Source organism: Macrosteles quadrilineatus, unplaced genomic scaffold, assembly GCF_028750875.1.
Source record: "Macrosteles quadrilineatus isolate MER2022 unplaced genomic scaffold, UCM_ALF_1.0 Scaffold_2__2_contigs__length_208266976, whole genome shotgun sequence".
In the NCBI taxonomy this organism is placed as follows: domain Eukaryota; kingdom Metazoa; phylum Arthropoda; class Insecta; order Hemiptera; family Cicadellidae; genus Macrosteles; species Macrosteles quadrilineatus.
This window is the reverse complement of record NW_026542595.1, coordinates 200,474,651-200,491,134: the sequence shown is the minus strand read 5'-3', so window position 1 is coordinate 200,491,134 and position 16,484 is coordinate 200,474,651. Positions and strand designations below refer to the sequence as shown.

At 29.8% G+C, this 16,484-nt stretch overlaps 1 long non-coding RNA gene across 1 annotated transcript; it reads right to left on the bottom strand.

Annotated features, from left to right (window-relative positions):
- Positions 1–2,197: 2,197 nt before the first annotated feature.
- On the bottom strand, positions 2,198–6,198 carry LOC128985598 (uncharacterized). Its single transcript, XR_008490047.1, has 3 exons — positions 6,152–6,198; positions 3,160–3,287; positions 2,198–2,289 (listed from the first exon to the last, which is right to left on the bottom strand). It is a non-coding gene; the product is annotated as an uncharacterized LOC128985598 (long non-coding RNA).
- Between the last annotated feature and the right edge of the window lie 10,286 nt (positions 6,199–16,484).

Sequence of the window (16,484 nt, the reverse complement as noted above, 5' to 3'; positions counted from 1 at the left end):
CCTAAATAATAAAAATTACTTATTATATCCAATTGAAATTCCCTATTTTTTAAATTTGCTAATTAAATACTTTTTCTATAATTTTAAATTTACAGTTTTTTTTCTTTTAGCAAAATTCCCTATAGGGAAGTAGCTATTACCGTAGGTGGCACGGTAAGACCTAGACCCGGGACCGATTTACTTTTTCATTTTGATGTCCCCAGAGGCCAAAAACACCATTCGTTCAAATTTTTATATATGTATATATATAGACATATATATATACGTATATATATATATTATATATATATATATATATATATACGTCCGTGAACGCGATAACTTGAATAATTTTTGTCCGATTTTGATGAAATTTGGTTTAAAGGTGTAAAGCGGGATAACTAATAGTAACGGAGAAAATTAAAAAAAAATTTAAATTTAAAATTCACATGTTATTCTTATGGAGAATATTGTCAAACGTTGTAGTTTGCTTGTTTATGGATATATTTTGTATTTTGATCAAATGTATTTATTTTGTACTAAGCTATCAATATTTTACAAAAAACACACTTTATTAGTTTCCTTGTAGCAACAAACCTAGGTACTCGTTTAACCTAATGTTATTAAAATATATTTAATTGAAAATCAATTAAGACAAATGGAAATTCGCTTAGTAGGCAGGTTTACTGCGGCGGGGGTATTTTTTATTCTTATATGTCTTGAGGAAAATATATTTACCTGGTTTACAACAAGGAAATAGTGTATATTCTTATCTAAAATAGTGTATATTTTTAAATAAATAACTAAATAGGTGATTATGTAAGTAGGTAAATATAGTTGACATTTCCATTCTTTAGTCCATTCAACACACTTTATTATTTAGTGACTTGACCTTGTTGATTCCACAACAAATAAAAATAATAATAAAAAACAAATATGGAGGTTTTCTTGAAAATGAGTATAAAAAGGAAAATGAAAGCCTTATCCAAATAGCTTTTCTGCTTTTGAACTAATTTTCTACAGTGACGATTAACAGGGGCCGAAATATAAGTAATCAAATACAAATCATTTAGTTACTTTTTAATATTTGAGTTAGACTAAAATAACTCAAATTCTTTACGAACTGTAGTTAATTGGGTAAATTAACTTGAAGATAATTTGTAAAACCAGGTATATTTTATAATGTTATCTTTATTTGATTTATACCTAAATTTCCTTGATCATTTTAATGTACGTTTTATACTGGTAAACAAAAATAAGTTATTCAAATATAATACAATGGCTTGGCGTATTAAGCTTAGGCAAAACGCTCGACAAAGAAACCAAGCGACATAACAACAACCCAATCCAATACCAAGGTAGTTAGCCTCAGTTCCCGGATGCTGCAGTAGATAGGCAGTTTGTGGAGCCAGAATGAGGGTCTGTTGGGGTTGGAAAGTGATCGTTTGGTTTCCTACGTTTTACGATAATCTTGCTTTTTCAGTAAAAGGATGTTTGATTGATTAAATTGATTCAACATTCACCGTTCATGGTTCTTGTAATTTTGCAATATTAGTAATACAGAATTTATTATTGAATATTTCTGTACAACAAGTTTAATAATGATTTATACAAAACAATACATTATTTTTGTGAAGAATTATTTGCTTTATAAAATATTAGAAAAGGTTTCACGTTACTATTTAAGTTGTAAATTTATAATAAAACAATGAGGTTTGATTGATCGTCTGCGATTTATTACTAGATGTAAATAAAAACACTTATAGTTAAAAGTTATAGTATTTTTTTTTAATATTTAATCTTAAAAGCTGTTCAGAGACACACTGAATATCTGTATTACTACTTCTACACTAGGATACACACACAAAATACCATTTACAAAACACTTTTATTTTTAATGAGAAAATGATGCAAAACATTTTTGTTTGTCATCCAGACTATATGAAACCTTTATTCTCAATTTATAAAATCATGAAACTATGCTATGGAACATCAGACGTTCTAGCAGCTTCACCTTTTAGGCTATTTATAATGATTGATTAGATAATGCATCCGTTCCACTTGCCTGCATGTCTTTACATATTATATTTTTGATGCTCAGCTCATTTTAAACGATAGATTTACTATGGTAAACCACTAGAACAAAATGTTTTGCATACCTATTTTGTTATATTATTTTAAAAGCAAAAATAAAAATAAAAATTTACAAAGTCTACCAATAATGGGCATGTTTTGCTAGATATTTCAACTCAATTCCTAGGTTGAGGAGCTTCCATTGAGCATCGTACATGGCGTCTGGGCGAAGTTCCTCTGTTGGAAACAAAAAACATATTGTATTAGAGAAGTTGCAAAAAATTCGATAATCATACATAAATAACTATTTTAAACATCATCCTTCTGGCCAAAACACCTTTTTTCAATTTCACAGCCGTCCAAAGTCCAACCTAATCTAATCTTCCAACCTAGCCAAGAATGGTATACCCCTATTCGTAAACCATGATATGTAATGCCATATCCTGAGGCAGTGAAAATGTGTTTAGTAAGTCATATCAACTCGAATTATTCCAAAACCTGCTTTTGATGTTTGGGGATTAAAGATATCAAAACATGGGACTAATGCATTACAACTACGTCCAAAATATGTGGAAATTTTTATTTTTTCAGTAAATACATTCTTCATCTTTCATTTAGGCCTAACTTGAATGTATTTGCTGGATCCCTATATTTCTTATATTTAACATTTGTATAGGGTAACGAATGTGCTGTTCGCTAAGTGTGTGATATAAAAATGAAATATTAACCTTCATAGATAGTAAAATATTTATTAGTTCCATTTAATAGATTAATTATGTACTGTACTCCTCTTACAACAAAAAGTGCACATGTCTTTAGTCAAAACCATATAGTTGAAAATGATTTAATAAAAAAAATTAATACGTGTAAAGACTGGGTAAAGTTATAATTTATACGATTCATCATTACAGGAAGGTATACGGTTTTGTACATGCATTGCAGTTCAGGAGAACAAATAATCTACTTTTGTTAAAATATACTAAGCCATACGGTATTGGTGTTATTCGTTTTCATAATACTGTTACTTATATTTTTATAAGATAAAACAATTTTAGTAGCTTGTAAAGTTAGCCTATAATTTATCATTCTATTTTACATCTAACTTACTTCTGAAATTGCCGATGCAAGCGAAGTCCAGCATTTGCCCATCCATGGATGGAAACTGGTCTAGATGGTGAGGACGAAAATTCCAACCCCTTCCCTCATAGATCGTTCCATCATCCCCTATCAGAAAACTGTGAAAGATAGCTATGAGTAGGCAAAATCAAACTATCGGTTTTTTTCCTTTTTAAATATAAAGGACATTTACAAATGGGGATAACACAAGTTTTATAGGAGTCCTAAAATGTCAAAACTGCGAACTTTTATAGGGATGAACTGCAGTAATTAAGTGTTTTAAATCTATGAATTTATTATTGATATAAGCTCTCTCATTGGAAACTTTGAATGTGATGAGCTGAGTATTATTAAAAGTCCCAAGGAAAGGTTACGCGTGTTTCTCTTTTAAGCCAATCAAAAATCAATATTATAGAAATGGCATACGTAAATTTTTACGTTACATTTGTTATATAAGGCAGGTATCATTAAAACATTGATTATTGAGAGAATGCACTGCAATGCACCTTTGCTTTTCGTTAAAACATAACTTAATTGTGAATATAAACAATATTTTATCCTAAAATTTCAAAACGTATTTCTTTACTACATTCATATTGTAAATTTAACTTGAGGCTAAGCACAAAGAGCTAAAGAGGCAGGTTTGGGTGCAATTAGAATCGTCTGTCAACGTAAACAGCTCCTAATTAAAATGTCTGGAAATCTTACCAAGCAGACAATCAGAAAATACTTGCAACGAATAATCCTTTGTTACATGGATGGGCCTTTTTAACAACTTAATTTCTGAGAACCTATTTTTGTGATAAATAAAACTGCCATTGCGTTGATGAAATTCCGCAGCAAAAGGCTAATAGTTTTTTTTTTTTACTATTATATTTACTTTGAGATAGTTATTTGCGTATTTTAGGTTATATATTCGTTCATAATGAGTATATAGTTAATTGTGCGTAAATCTGAATGTTTTTACCGGCTAAGGTTGGTTGTACCTTTAGTTAGGACCATTTATTATGAGACAAACGATCAAGGCTTTAACGATCAACTGCTACTGATTTTACTAACATTTCCATTTTATCATAGTTTCTATTTTTTTATTAGTCACATAAACGCACAGGTCGGTAAACTAATGTAATTTAGCCTACTATCAAGATGGCTTAGAGCAACAACAAAAGTGAAGCCTAAGTGTCGTGTCAGGTTATTTAGGATGAACCAGATGGCTATATAGCTCAGTACAATCAGTAATTTTAAAAACCAATCTATCTAACTTTCAGACTTGTTTTTATAAAATTACGGAATAAGAGCATGTGTCCTTTGTACTTTAGCATAAAACTATTCGAAACAGGTTGAGATATATTTCTATTTTCTTTTCATATACCTGTTCAAACACATTTTGGTTTATTATTATAGTGTTAGAAATCTTAATTGACTCAACTTCGCATTGGGATGGAAGTGGTTAAAAGTTTTTTTGTCTGTACTATTCTCGAAAATGTCACTTTTGTGCATTATCGGGCTATGCAGTTAAAAGATCCTTATATGATCGTTATTATGACGAGTTTCTGTGAAACTTTAAAGATACATTTTAAGATGAGGTCATGTTGCTTTTGTCTGGAACCCCATATAAGTGAGTAAAATTATGTATACCCATTTGACGGACTTGTATTTAATGTCGGTACATCCGTCCTTCATATCTCGATCCTGCATGTCCCGGAGTATTCTGGAACACTCTTCCTTGTTGGAACACCTCGGCGCGTGAGAGTTGATGGTGAGGAACACATATATGATTGGGTGACGTATAGGTTTGTTCCCAGTGTGTTCCACAGCTCCCCACTCGGCTCGGGACACAACGGACGCCTTTTCGGGCTGGGTGGAAAGCGTTCTATACATGTGTGCTACGGAAAAGTTCTGCGGTTTTATTAAATAATTTGTTATAAGAAAGTTGAATGTTTCAAAGAGGTAGTTAATGAGAAAGAATGGGGACAATATTACTGTGTGATGGATTTTATAAATATTTTGACACATCAATAAGGATCCTCAATATTAGTATACTGTGTTCATGAATGAACAGCTGCAATTTACTTTAAAATTCTCAACATGGTGGTTCGAAACGAAAGTTCTAGCAAACTTTATTGTTTACTTATTTTTATGTTGTTTTGTGAATTTATTCGAAAATATCAATTAATGATAGCAACAAAATCTTTAAACGTTACATTTATGGCATATTCTATACTAACCAAATGAAAAAGTCTTACATATCTAAAATAGAGTCTTCATAGTAGGCCTATTTGTTTCAGTTAAATTAGTTATGACAATTAGACATTCTTAGATAATCTTCAATCTCCAATAACATAAAACATGTTATGGTATTTTTTCCATGGTGGTATTAAGAAGTATTTAGTCAAACTATGTGACATCTAAGTTTTTTCTCTGTGTTTTTGATCAACCTTATCAACAACGCTAAAGTGGTTGTGTAAATCTTTGTATACCCGTTTACTAGAAATTTAACATTTATCTATTTTAACATGCTACGCTTATTTTGTTAGATTTTTTAGCTTGATTCACTAATTAATTTGGTGAAAAATAAAAATCCAATTATGTAATATGAACGACTTATCGCAGGGATGTGAGATGTTAATTCTAAAAATATTAGGGTTTTTGTCAAGAATACATAATTTATCAAGCTGAAAAGTCATACTAAGAATCTAAAAGACCTGTTTCAAATTAAATCCAAATTGTAATAATTTTCAACTAACTATTATAATAAAAAATAACTAAATTATATAAAACTGTTTATATGACACACTGAATAACCCTAATAGTATTAATATACAAGGAGTAAAATATACATTTACAAGTCCTTAATAGTTTTGTTGTTTTTTTTTACCTCTTAATAATATAAACAAGAAAAAACTTCTTGCAATAAGTTACAATAATTTTGCCTGATGATATAGTGTGATTGCAATGTAATAAAAAAGTAAAAATAACTTACCATAAAGATTTGATCTGAATCCATGGTTTTGATAAAATAATCTTTCGTCTAGAAAAAACAAAACATACTAGAAGTATCAACAAGTTATTGTAGTCATACGTTTATTTTATCTAGACAACTTAACTTATTAGTTTCCCTGATAGTATTATCTAGTTTCGGTCATTATCTACGTGATAGTACGTCATTGCTTAACGGTACATTTGTAGTTCCAATTTCAAACGAAAACTAATTTCAACAAGCTTTCAAATTTAATAATCTCTCTTTTTGATGAACCATTTGATATTAAGGTTTTTAGAAATAGTGCACTGTTCGTGTTTTAATTTTTGATGTTGAGCAAATTGATTAGCAAACAATGGAAACCTATTATGCGGGGCGGCATATTTAAATTATAATTTTTATTATTTAAAAATATAATTTGTAACATTGCGAATAATTTTTATACAGTGTACTTCTAGTATAATATATTTTGCATACCAAACATACGTAAAATTTAGGGCAGTAGACAGTTAATTCAACTATGATGGATTTAAGATATTCTTTATGTACAAAAATTATAAAAAAGTCCAAATAGTTAATTACGGCGCTTAAACACTCTAAATACTTCAAAGTGAGGTTTTATTTTGTGTTCTAAGATTGCTTTTCGAAGTGGTAATTTTGAACTATTTTGCTTTTTAATAATAAAAAACTTTGTTTATATATTTTTTAATAAAAAAATGTTGGTATACATATTATTGTTATTATTTTGTTACATCCGTTATTAAATAAAATTATAAATAATTATGAAAAATAGTATTAGATCCTGAAATAAGTCATTAAAATATAGGGATAAACTTAACCTGCAAACTAGAACTTCTTTTTCGACGTTAGAGGCAACCTCATTTTCTTCTGCATTGTTTATTTAAAATCCAATGATGATCTTGCTTACAAAAATGTAACACATATTAAAGACTATTTACTCTAGGAAATTCTAAGATATAAAGAGATTGTAAATAATGTTTCTCCGAACTTTTAATTAATTAAAAGGGAATTAAGTATATAAGTTGTTGTGTTACATTATTTATTAATACAACTTTTTAATTATAATGGAACTACTTACAATAACATACTCCGTGGCAAATTGTTAGTGTATTACAATCATTATGAAAATTAAGGCTATTTTTATTATTGATAGAAATATTTTTTTAAATATTTTTCATTTGGTAATTATGTGTAAATCTGCTAATGAATAATCGTTGTAAGTTTTAGTTTGTTGCGTAGTCATGTTTGGATATATTTTTTCATTTATTCATTTAATAAAAATATTCCGTAAAATAGTCCTAGGGGTAGTCCTAGGGGTAATATCATTTAGATAAAATATTTTGGTTATTTGGCGGGATTTCATCCTGGGACCTTAGGGACATAAGTCCCACGATCTGCCACTAAACCACTAAGTCCATTTGTACTGTTTAGTGAGCAACATTTTCTTATTATGGAATAACAAATCAATAGATCGGCCGAATTAATTACACTCAAACGATAATATCATACTCAATTGCTTGTGTAATGGAGGGGGGAAAGAACCTTAAAAATGAAAATGCGTTGTTAAAAAAGTTGTTCTCCAAAAACTTTGTTGAGTGTGGCAACGAATAAAACTGCAAATGTTTGCACCATAAAGATATTTTGTTATGCATACATTCTCGATGCATTGGGAGATTTTTTTACGATATTTTGCGTCAGTTTAATGGTAAACTTAACCACTGATCCTCTTTTGGCAATTATAGGGTAGCAGCTTTGCTAAGTGTTATATTTTTTACATTATGACCACTGTATATTACTGCTTATTGACCTGTAATATTCATTTGTAAGGGGGTTGTAAGTTATAAAGTTCTTGGCCATGGGTTTTCGCAGTAGATGCAGGCCTAAGGTTGTGTGCCTTTCAGTGGAGTTGGTTCTTATATATTTTGTTTTCTCCTTTTATTCGGAAGGAGGTATTTTTTTATTGTTACTTGATCTAAATGAGTACAATACGTACCTTAAACTTCCACGAACAACCTATCCTTGCCATTACCAGCTGATTCCCTTTTGGTGTTGCAAGTTTTGAAAATGCTGCAACATTATCGTCCGATAAAAAAAACTAATTTAAAACCTCCGTGTTTTATTTGGCTCATGTAATTTGTGTTCAGTACTTAGTATAACTGCTGCGCATAAAAAATAATTTTGTCAAATGTTAATAGCACCATTCAAAGATTGTTATGTATCTACGCCATTTATTTTCTCATTAAGTATAATATAAAATTTACATACATTGTAAAGTTAAAATTTAATAAAACGTGCGGTATTTATTATACTATAACATTCTGTTACATATTAGAATAAAACTCTTATTCCTCTTCTGCTTACATCTGACAGTAACAGATGCATAATTAGATTGCACTGCTAACACTATCACATATTGCAAGGGGGAAGAAAATCGTGGTAATATCATGTTACGAGCTCTTTATAGCCAGCCAACAGAACTTCCCTCCATTCTCCTCCCAGTGCATTATGTTCGATCCAGTTACGTTTTACACAACAAATTTGTATCCCTTTGTAAGCTGAAGAACAATTCTGTAACTGTAATGTATTCAAAATATGCATGTCAAATGTTTTTTTTTTTATCTTAGTAACCTTAAAGAGCAATTTCAGCTTCCTAGTATTTTCTTAAATGGTAAAAATTATCAAATACATCAATTTAAAATACCAATTCTCACTTTCTCACATTCGGAAATTAATCCTAGAAAAAAGTATTGTTTAAAATCAGAGGTAAACCAATACAATTCAATCGTAAAAATCACGGTTTCTGCATAGTTTTTAAAAGTTACGTTTCTATTACTAACAGTATTTAAAAACCTTTGCAATAATGCTAAACATCACAAGAATTTAAGTTGTTCACCTTTGACTCATTTGTTCTTCGTAGGACTTTTAGTGTGCTTTCTGAGTATTTTGTTATAAGATTATGACATAACTCCTATTAAGTTGATTAAACTGTAAGAATGTGGTTTAATATGCTTCAAGAACTCCTTGCTCTGGTATGTTATGACAAAAAACGTCGATAAACTATAGAAGGCCTGTTACAGGGCAGCCCTACTATCCGTTCGCCATGATTTCATGTCACACTGGTATTAAATAAATAGTATATTTCACAACTAAGCATAAAGTAGCTCTTTTCTACAAGAGTTCAAAGTTTTTCTCGAAAATAAGTGGATGTTGAAAATATACTTTTTGCACGTATAATGAACTATATTGTGTGTCATACCACGAAATTGTTTAAGCAAACTATGTACAGCACAAACATACTTTTTAACATGAAGAAAAACTCTCAAAATTACTTCTGTCTAGTTTTAAATTTTCTTATTGTTATCAGGAGCAGTTGAGTAAGGTATTTGATCAATTCGTATATTCCAATTGTGTTTTCCTCCACTATGCTGTCGATATATAGAATTATTGAGGCATCAATAGTTTCCCTGAATTATTTGGGATTATTTCAATAAACTGTGTTCGCGTGTTATTAGACACAACCAAATCTAAATTCAGTCGACAACAATGCAACGATGAACTTCAGTTAAACACAATCAATTAAAACAACGTTTCTTAACAACAACAATTGATAAAACCAATGTTTTTTTTATATATAACAACAGAAGTTATATAGAAAGTAATGAATTGTTTACAATCGAAGTTAAGAAGTTAGTACTGATCACTTCATACACTCCGTTGTAAGAAAACTACTTGGTTGGTGAAACAGCCCTTGATGTTTGAATATCACGTTCATTATAAAATTTAGAATCATTCAAAATGGGTAAGTTAGTGAAATATTTGAAATTAAGATTTTACTAGTGTAGGTGATATAGAGACATCGTAACTAGCAATATATACTAAACATTTAACAAGTGGTTCGTCTCATAACCCTCGCTGAGTATTTGTTTAAATTAGGTAATATTACCTTCCTAATTTGTTTTTATTTGTGTTATATAATGTTAAGAAAGTTTTGTACAGGTTATCGTCAAAGAGTAAAATTTTCTCATGTTGTATGTTTACTTCTAATAAGTCTGTTATATTAATATAAATATTTTTCAAAGATAACTTATTATTTGCTTTACTATTTATACATTTCTTTGCATTTTACTGTAACAAACACTTGCTAGACTAATATATTGTTATGTTATTCATTGTGATCCTTGGTTGGAATATATAATTGATAAAATGGAAGAATTACCTTATCCAACCACGGTTGCTAGTATGACAACTAGTTTCGTTCCTTAGAACATCAGCGTGAGTTTTAAGTGACAGTGATAAGAGATTGCTGGCCAGCCTTTAGGGTTTTAACCAGTTTTATCACTTTTTATTCAATTTTAATAATTTGATCAACATGACTAGTTTTTACTATTGTGATTCTGACAGTGTTTTAAAGAATCTTTTGACATATCACAATGTATTAATACATTGATGATGTGGTTGCATACAATGACCTGACGATGTTCTAAGGAACAAAACTAGTTGTCATACTAGCAACTGTGGTTGGATAAGGTAATTCTTCAATTTTATCAATAATATATTGTTCCAAACTATATTTATCTAAAAGGTAACACAATCTACATCTCTAGAGAAATCCAATCAAGTCCAAGACTGTCCCAATTAATCGACCTACCACTCTACTAACATCCCAGTCTCCATCCAAGATCAGTATTCAGTAAGAACATAGAGTTTTATTTCAAACCGCATTCGTCATTTTTATATTGTAAAAACAAAACTGTGGAATGCTTATGAAAAAAAAATTCATTGTTATTACAACAAAGTGTATATTTCTTTGATAAACATATTATTTTATAAATTTCATCAAATATTCCTACTTTTACCTATTAATGGTTTCGTTTTGAAGAAAAAAATGGCTCAATGGTTAAGTGTTCTTAGCCCTAAATTACCAAAGAAAACATTTTCGAGAATAAATCACGACCCATCATTAAGGTATAAAATTAATTTTTCCTTGTGAATTACATAATACAATAGTTATTAGGTACTTTATTGATGGAAAAAAGTTACGGGTTTCCGCTATTTTATTCACCACACTACCATGTTTTACACCGTTTTACAAACGTTTATTACAGGTAGAAAGCAACGTATTTCTGCCAATGCCAGCTGCCATCGTTAATTGGGAAACAAACAGGTTTTTTATATCCCTAGGCTAAAAAACCAGCTGTTTGTTTATTAACTTAAAACGGTAATGTTTATTAAATACATAATCAGTATGCATTACAATAGACTTGTTTTATTGAAACCACTGCCTAGGCAACTATTCATTGTTATTTTTGCCGATTCCTCAAAATATTTCAAATAACCTTAAAGTTGTGTAGACTGTGTGAATTATTATTGTGGTGAATAGTGGTAATAGGGTATAGTGTGGTGAAAAATAGCGCTCGTACAACGGGCCGCATTGGTTTCGCAGCTCTCGATCGTTTCAAGTTCTCGACTTCGTCTCGAACTTATAAACCTACCTCTACAACTAGGCAAAAGCAAATTTTTGGCCCAAGATACGAAAAATACAATTTCATAAAACGTTATTCTTTGAAATAAAAAAATACGGTTTTTACCCGTAAGGTCCTTTGTACTGGAACTTATGATGTATTAAATACCATAGATAACGCGAGTTCCTCGACAAAGTACAATAGTCCAGTTAAATATGTACTTGGTGGGTAGCTTATTTTGAGAACAAAGGACAATCTTCAGAAACTGAATAGCAAATCTACCACATGACAGAGCTCAAATATATTTATTAACTAAATGAAATAATGTAAAAAAACCTAGCAGATCTACATTGTTCAATTGCTAAATTGGCAATTAAAACTGCGTTTATCCGTTATGCTCTACACCATATAAAGTATTAATGTTTATTTCAGAACAAGAGAGCTGTTTTAGAATGTTATCCCTACATTCAAGTATAACCTTTGTGAAACATATAGTAGTTTTAACATCAGTAAATACCTATAATCGTCTTTATTTGTGATTAATTAAAATAAATAATACTCTTTGCAATTAATTGTAAATTAAAATAATCGTTTCAGATTGTAAAGCTAGGATTGCAGTTACATTGGCGTTACATAATATTTTGGCGTGGTGGTTTAAAACTTATAATTTCGATGTTTAAAATTGATAATTTTTTTTTCAGTAACATGTTATTAACATTGATAGTCAATAATTGTGTATTTTTGAGCTAATAATTTATCCAACATTTTTAATGTAATAGAAAACTATAATTTTATCTGAATTTCTAAACTAGCTTTTCACATAAACATCATAAAGTTAAATGTCAGTGAATCCTTAGAATGACGTTTAAATATAAAGTAATATTAGAAAATTGGTTTATAATAGATACATTATAGAAATTCTTTTGGAAACTGTAAAAAGGGATTTAAAAACTTTCTTTTCCTTAAAATAATGAAAGGGAAATATTAATAGCACTTAATAAAAATGAGAGCTGTCATCATTTTCGAGATCATTTCATTTTACAATGCTTCACTAATTAAGAAGAGGTTAAATTACGATTTACCACATTAAATGTAGTAAAATCTGACTAATATTAATTTACCAATAACCTATTTTTATAAGTTACCAATCACTGCGTAAAACTTGTATGGTTTTGTAGCAAAGTTATTATGGGCATGTTAAGTAGCTAAACAATTGTAAAATCAAAAGGGCTTGTTTATTTTATTTTAAGCTTTGATTGAATTTTAAGTTATTTCATAACTATTAGTTTCAATAATCTGTTTAGTTAGTCTAAGTGAAGTATTGGCAGTTTAGAGCTATAGGCTGACAGCTTCGTGTGCTGTAAGTGACGGTGATGTTCACTATAATTACAAATACCTTGCATTTCCCAATATTTTTCTCTCTAGCCTCTAATATAAACATGCTGTTTGACGCAAAATATACGTTACTAAAATTATTGTGACGTCATAGTTCGATGGGGACATTTTTCACTAACTATTACACAGGCCATTGGGTCTTCGATACGCTTAACAATCAATAATAATTAGGTCTTAATTTTGTCTATAGAAACGAATTGGCTAACACGAGGTATGATAAGGCGAATTATATGGTATGATTTTAAATGGGCATTTGTTGAGCGATGTAATTCAGATGCTAGCTATTACATAGCAGCTCGGAATACGAATTATTTTAAATATTCTTAATAATTTATAAAGTTAACAGTGGAATAAACATTTAATTTAAAAGTATAAAAAACTGGAGAAAGATGCTAGAGAACATTCTGAAAAACATCGTATTTATAGCGTTAATGATCATTTACTTCACAACTAAACCGATGAGAAAGCTTGTAAGCTCACGGACTAATTGAAAATCTGAAAATCAATTTTTTTTGCATCCTTCTGTGTTATTTTACTTACAAATTTTCAATATTTGTGGCCAAGGTTGGTTGGTAAAATACATTTAGTAGTACCAAAAATAAAATCGGGTATGAAATTTATGCATGCACTGTAGATGCGATGCTCCCTGGTATGGAATGTCCACACTAGTGAGTACTACAACTATCCGCAGTACTATCCAATAGCTGATAATACTGATAATTAGTCCAATTCGTTAATTATAAGGAAAATGTAGTTCGAATTCTACTATGAACTGTACGCCCCTTAGTTGGTATTAGTTGTATGGGCCATTAACTAACATCCATGTCTAAGGAACACGTCGGCCTTAGTCACTAACAAGACTCCGAGATCGCGGCACTCATCCTACAATCATCCTTCCCTCATATTTGGGTTAAAATACGCACGTACTGGCATCCCATCTTAAATAATTTATATAATTGGGAAATATATTTTCTAAATAAGAAAAACATGTGTCAAGCTCAAATTGACCAGGTACCCTTCTGGTATTTTTTTTTTACTTTGAGATTCAGGAACAAGAAATATTTCAAGAGTTTGAGATTAAGAAAAGCAAATTATTCTGCATGTTTTATGATACAATAGGCATAAATACATTTTAAATGTTATGAAAGGTTTTGTATAATACATCATTAATACATGCCCACGACAAAAGGTGTATTATGAAATCTTAATGGCTGGTATTAGTCTCTTCAATGACATTAACGGTGGTGTCTACTTTAACATTGTTACTTTGTATCTATTTCAGTGGAGAATGAACGATCCTTTGTTGAACTTGATTAGTTTAACTTTACAAAGAAGTTTAATGTTTATTAATGTGCTGGAGGTTTTCCACTATATAAATTTAGTATTGTGCAACATGAACAAAGGAAGTGACACATTTTCTTAGACGGCAATTGGTTACGAATAAATCATTTAAATCCATAGTTATATTACTAAAGTTTTGTTGTGTAAATTCATATGTTTCCGGTTGGTTAAAAATAGCTAAATGGGTTGATTTTTAACAGAATTGTGTATAACTAAGACATTAAATAAGTTTTAAAATAAAAAATGTTTTCAACATTCAAGTATTTTTACAATCTAAAAAAATATTATTAAAGTATTTAAAATATATTACAATAAATACTTATAAAATTGTTCAGGAACATTTAATATCTTTAGGTTAGTATTATTTATAATCATAACTAACTACATATTTCAATAATTAAGGAATACCTTATGTATTTAAAACCAACTTGCACTGAACTCCATGAGAGTAAAACTTTAAGGACAGTTTAAAGGTGTTATCTGTCTTAGAAATATGAGTAGCTCGATATCCATGAACCAATAATGTGGACACTTATTGGTCACCAGCAATATTTTTTATTTAATCGATTACTCCAATTCGTTTATACTGTATATTATAAAGTCACAGTTATACATTTATTCAACAGCCTTGCAATGTATATCAGGGTCTTGTTACATTTAAGAAAGTTTAATTCATACAAATAATATATTATAGTTCATACAAATAATATATTAGAGTATATAGAGCATTTTATGAATATTGTTGCATGTAACTGTTTTTTTTTTCTTGTGTCCTCAGGAAGTACGGACTTAGCTTGTGATACATAACCAACCTTTTAGTTATAGTAATTGATTAGACAATCAAACGGTTCAAGCTTTATATTTTACCAATTTTTTTTTTGTTTTAATAAAATATGATCAAGGTGTATTCACTTAGTATTTGACCGTAGGATGAAATTTCAATAAATGATTGTTACACAGGTTAAGCTGAGTATGCTAACTCCACATAACTGATTGGATGACCTGGTAATTGGTATTGCGTAGTTAATTGGTCACAGACTAGTTAATCTGTGAATATAGCAAACTCAGTTTTGATTGGATGAGGCTATTAAGCAAACCTCGTTTCCTACCAACCATATCATTCGGTTAACTTATGAAATACTCAAAGGTGCGAAAGAACTTGTGGTTGTTTGATAATTGTAGTTGTTTTATGTGTTTTTATTTATTGTTTTATTATTCAGTGATTACATAACCTAAATGATAACAATACCTCGTGAAATAGACTCGTGATTATAGATAACTTGTCCAATTGCATGCAACTGCATGTTTAATAGACCAATAAAATTCTCATTCATTCTCATTCATTCTCATTCTTATTCATTCTCATTCATTGTCATTCATTCTCATTCATTCTAATTCTCATTCATTCTCATTATCATTCTCATTATCATTCTCATTCATTCTCATTCTCATTCTCATTCATTCTCATTCATTCTCATTCTCATTCTCATTCTCATTCTCATTCTCATTCTCATTCTCATTCTCATTCTCATTCTCATTCTCATTCTCATTCTCATTCTCATTCTCATTCTCATTCTCATTCTCATTCTCATTCTCATTCTCATTCTCATTCTCATTCTCATTCTCATTCTCATTCTCATTCTCATTCTCATTCTCATTCTCATTCTCATTCTCATTCTCATTCTCATTCTCATTCTCATTCTCATTCTCATTCTCATTCTCATTCTCATTCTCATTCTCATTCTCATTCTCATTCTCATTCTCATTCTCATTCTCATTCTCATTCTCATTCTCATTCTCATTCTCATTCTCATTCTCATTCTCATTCTCATTCTCATTCTCATTCTCATTCTCATTCTCATTCTCATTCTCATTCTCATTCTCATTCACTCTCATTCTCATTCTCATTCATTCTCATTCATTCTCATTCTCATTCTTATTCGCAATTTACATATGACTGGATGCAGTAACTGATAGATTGAATCGTTCTCACTTTGTCCGTTATGTGTTAAATACCGTGAAATGTTTGTAATTCATGAAAATGAAAAACTAATTAATCATTAAATAAATAATGCTGACTACTTAACATTGTTTTAGTTTCTTTTAGCTAGCCCCTA